This window comes from Phocoena sinus, chromosome X, assembly GCF_008692025.1.
Source record: "Phocoena sinus isolate mPhoSin1 chromosome X, mPhoSin1.pri, whole genome shotgun sequence".
Lineage (NCBI taxonomy): Eukaryota > Metazoa > Chordata > Mammalia > Artiodactyla > Phocoenidae > Phocoena > Phocoena sinus.
In genome coordinates, this window is record NC_045784.1 from 122592294 (window position 1) to 122597350 (window position 5057).

The window sequence follows — 5057 nt, forward strand, 5'->3', positions numbered from 1 at the left end:
GAGATGCAAGCGGGAAGAGATATGGGAACATATGTATATATATAACTGATTCATTTTGTTGTGAAGCTGAAGCTAACATACCATTGTAAAGCAATTATACTCCAACAAAGATGTTAAAATGAAAAAAAAAAAAAATGGGCAGGAGAACTGAAGAGACATTTTTCCAAAGAGGAAATGCAGATGGCTGACAGGCATGTGAAAAGATGTTCAACATCACTAATCTTCAGGGAAATGCAAATCAAAACCACAATAAGATATCACCTCACACTTGTCAGAAAGGCTATCATCAAAAAGAACACAAATAAATGCTGGTGAGGATGTGGAGAAAAGGGAACCCTTGTACACTTGTTGGTAGGAATGTAAATTGGTGCAGCCTCTGTGGAAAGCAGTATGTCCGTTTCTCAAAGATCTAAAAATAGAACTACCATATGACTCAGCAATTCTGCTCCTAGGTATATATCCTATAAAAAACCCCTCACAAATTGGAGAAGATACATGCACCCAAATGTTCATAGCAGCATTATTTACAATTGCTAAGATATGGCAGCAACCTAAGCATCCATCAACAGATGAATGGATAAAGAAGATGTGGTATACATATACATGATGAAATACCACTCAGCCATAAAAAGGAACAAAAATTTGTCATTTGCAGCAACAAGGATGGACTTGGAGGGCATTATTCTAAGTGAAATAAGTCAGAGAAAGATACATGCTATATGATATCACTTAAATGTGGAATCTAAAAAAATACAAGCTAGGGAATATAACAAAAAAGAAGCAGACTCACAAATATAGAGAACAAACGAGTGGCTACCAGTGGGGAGGAGGGGAGGGGCAACACAGGAGTGGGGGAGTGGGAGGTACAAACTATTGCATTTTCTCAGTGACTTTGGTTCACTCGGGAAAGAAATGGGACTCAGGTGGGGGTAAAACAGAAAAAGGAAGCAATGTCTATTCAAATTCTCCCTCTTGTTAGGCTGTCAAGCCTAGCCAAGTATCTCTCATTAAAACAACAATTATAAAACCAATTTCCCATCATCCTTCAGTACCTCCCAATATCTCTTCTTCCCTTCATAGACAAACTTCTCTTAAGGCTGCAGGTTATCCCTGGCTCCATTTCCTCAATTCTTATTTACTCCTAAGCTTTTCCTGCCAAGCTTGCAGCTCCATCACCTCACTAAACAGCTATCATCGAAGATCAAGATCTTTTAAAGTCATATTTTAAAAAATCACTTACTAATATTTGTAACACTTAGACCCCGACTTCTGGGACTTATGAGGCACTCCTGTTCTCCTTTTCTCACCTCTCCTGTTCTTACTTCACTGGCTACTTCTCTACCTCTTCTTCAGGTTCGTCCTCTTCGACCTGAACCCTCAATATTGCAGTTCTTGAAGTCTCAGACCGAGGTAACCATTATTTTTATGCTGAATGTTCACGCACTAATATATCCAGTCTCTGAGTGCTAGGCCCAGATGAGAGTACAGAACACTGTTCACATGGCATCACTTTCCTGCGTATTGTTTCATAAATCTCTCAAACTCAATACATTCCAGAACAAAATAATTCTCTCCTCCAAAGCTGGCTCTTGTCTGGTATTGCTTGTTTTGGTGAATGATACTACCACAGATCCAGTTACATATTCGAAACATAAGGAATCATCTTTAGCACTTTTAACTTCCCCCTACTCAACCTGTCATAGCATTCTGTCATTTTTATCTTCCCACGGTCTTTCAAATTGGTCCACTTCTTTCTGTCTCCACCATCATCTTTTAAATCCAGGTAACCATCATCTCTTATGAAATAAGCCTCTAAACTAACAAAAGACAGTCCTGCCTAGCATTTAGATGCATGAATTCTGAAGCCAGTCCACCTGGGTTCAAATGCTGGCTTTGCTACTTGTTACCAGTGTGTGATCATATCTGTGGAATGAAAATAAGAATAGACTCTACTCTTATTGGGGGAGAGGAGGGTTAAATGAGTTAATATATGTAAATTACTCAGTAAGTTCTCAATACTTGTTTGCTATGATTGGTGTTTCTACACTCAAGCCCCAACATTCTGTTCTCCACACTTCAGCTAGATTGATCTTTTCAAAATACAGAGTTGTTCATTTTACACAAATGTTCTTTCTCCAATCAGAGAAGGCTTCCATTACATTTCACATAAAGGGGAAAAATCATAACATGGCCTGCAAGGCCCTACAAAGCCCAGGCTTGACCTCTCTTTCCAGTTTTATCTCATCATTTTTCCCCCTAATCTCTGTTTATGCACGCTGCTTCCTCCTGCCATAAGGCTTTTGCTTTGACTATTCCTTCTGCATGGAATGCTTCTTCCTTCCTTCCTTTTTGTCTCCCTAACTCTTGCTGATCCTTCAGATCTCAGCTAAGGTTTATATCCTAAGAATTATTCCCTGACATAGCTGTCTAGGTGTATTAGACCGCTTAAAAATAATTTTCCAGTTGGATTGGTGGAGCTAGGAACACACTGTTTTCCTTATAATGAATAGGACTTCAGACAGAGAACAGAATCATAGGGAGTGGATAAAGATTGTCCGCACTCAGATGTTGCCTCCAACTTCCCAAAGTCCCATGAAGAAAAGAGAGGAGGCTCCTTAGACAAACAGAGGAGTTAAGGATTACAAATAGTTCCCACTCCAGGTAGAGTTTGATGCACACTTACAGCCAAGAAAGTAGGTGATAAAGCCAGTCTGATAGTGCATGGTTTCTCAAGGAAACAGAGTCTTTCCTTGTTTACTCAGGAGAAATGGCCATTGGTTGGTCTGAGGGCTGCCACATCCACCACTCGGCTTTCGTGCTTTAGGTTACCCCAGATAGATGTCCATCAGGCCTGCCTCTTATGGAACCAATTTAGTGTCATCCTGACTCTTATCAGGAATGCTCAGGCAAGCAGGGATTGCATTGCCAAGGTACACTTAGAGTGATCAGACATCTGTGGGCTGAGTTTCCCAGGCACAAGTACCCATCAATCTGTTTTGAAAACACATAGCCAGAGGTTGCATGAGAGGGGCTTCTGGGGAACTGGTAATGTTCTACTTCTTGACCTGAATGCTGGTTAAATGGATGCATTTACTTTTTGACAGTTCTTTGAGATATATGATTATATGTGCATTTTTCTGTATGTATACTTCAATAAAATGATTTTTAAAGTAATCGTACATCTTTATTTCAAACATGGAATTAACACCTGAATTCAAACTTCTATATTATAATTTAGGTGTACAAACCAGTTTTATGTAAAAGGAATGCAATCTTCAACTAATTCAAAGAAAGTTCTGACGATGAAAAACAATCTTCTTATAAAGTGACATTTGCTTTGAGGGCCCTTAAGCATTGAGAGCGAATTGTTTCTGAGACTGCTTATTAAGACTCTAGGTCAAATTATCCTGTTATAAGCTCTCCTAACCCCATGTCACTTGCTATCATGCCACTTGCCTTTGTTGTCATTTTATACTCATTCTTTGATTGTTTAATTAATGCTAGTCACATCTCCATTAGGAACAAGGCTGTATCTATCATATTCACTGCTGAATCTCCAAGATCTGGCATAGTACCTGGAGTATCATTGGTGCTCAATATATATTTGTTGAATGAATCAATGGATCAATGAATGAAACAAATATAGAGAGACAAAAATAGGGCATTGAGGGTAGAAGATAGGCTTTAGGTGTTGAAAATTTAAAAATGCCCTCTTTAAACTGATTTAAGAAGACCATAGAATAGTTTTACTATGATTGTAAAGGAATATCATTTATATCCTATCAGTTCATGAGTTCCTTTATAGGAACACCTGGACACTTTTATAGTTCTAACTTCCAAATTCTAACTTGTTTTTCATCAACAAACAACTTGAAAATGTACCATAAAAACAGTGTGCCAGGGCTTCCCTGGTGGCGCAGTGGTCGAGAGTCTGCCTGCCGATGCAGGGGACACGGGTTCGTGCCCCGGTCCGGGAAGATCCCACATGCCGCGGAGCGGCTGGGCCCGTGAGCCATGGCCGCTGAGCCTGCGCGTCCGGAGCCTGTGCTCTGCAACGGAAGAGGCCACAACAGTGAGAGGCCCGCGTACCGCAAAAACAAAACAAAACAAAACAAAAAAACCAGTGTGCCACATTCTACTGCTGCACCGACCACACAAGAAACAGAAGCAGGGGAATGTGCCCTTTATGTGATTTTCAACTGAGAGTGAAATATTGCCTTGAGCCTTTCAAATCTCTCTGTGATACAGTACTGACAGATTGGAAAGGTTAATTCATAACCTTGCAAACTTTTTGTTCCCAAAAATCACAGAAAGAGGGGACTCATCTTTAAAAACATGCCTGAACCACCCAGATAGCTTTATATATACTTGTAAATGGTTCAACCCCATCTTCTCTCAGCTATTTCTTGTTATCAGGTATCTCTTTATACATGCAATTACAATAGTCCATCACTGTTCTGACATTAACAACAGTCTAATACTGCTTTCTCCTTCAAAGAAATAACACCTCATTTGTCAATCAGCAATACCTTAAGGTATCTTTTAAAATTTGCTGAGCAGAACATACAATGAACTGCACATCACTTGTATCTACAGATTAAACTTTCAATCAAGGGCTACTCAAAGCAAAATCATTAAAAGTATGACATAATTTGTATACTGCATCCTGTTGAAGGTTTTTTTGTTTTTTGCTTTTTTTTTTTTTTTTTTTTTTTTGCTGTACGCGGGCCTCTCACTGTTGTGGCCTCTCCCGTTGTGGAGCACAGGCTCCGGACGCACAGGCTCAGCGGCCATGGCTCACGGGCCCAGCCGCTCCGCGGCATGTGGGATCTTCCCGGACCGGGGCACGAACCCGTGTCCCCTGCATTGGCAGGTGGACTCTCAACCACTGCGCCACCAGGGAAGCCCCTGTTGAAGGTTTTCACATTCATCTAAGCTAACAGTAAGTTTCACAAAGCAGAATAAAGGAATAAGCCTATTCTTTTAGGAAAAGATGACAAAAATCATAAATGTAAAGTGACTGATACAAATGATTTTTTTTTCTTTTAGTAAACAAA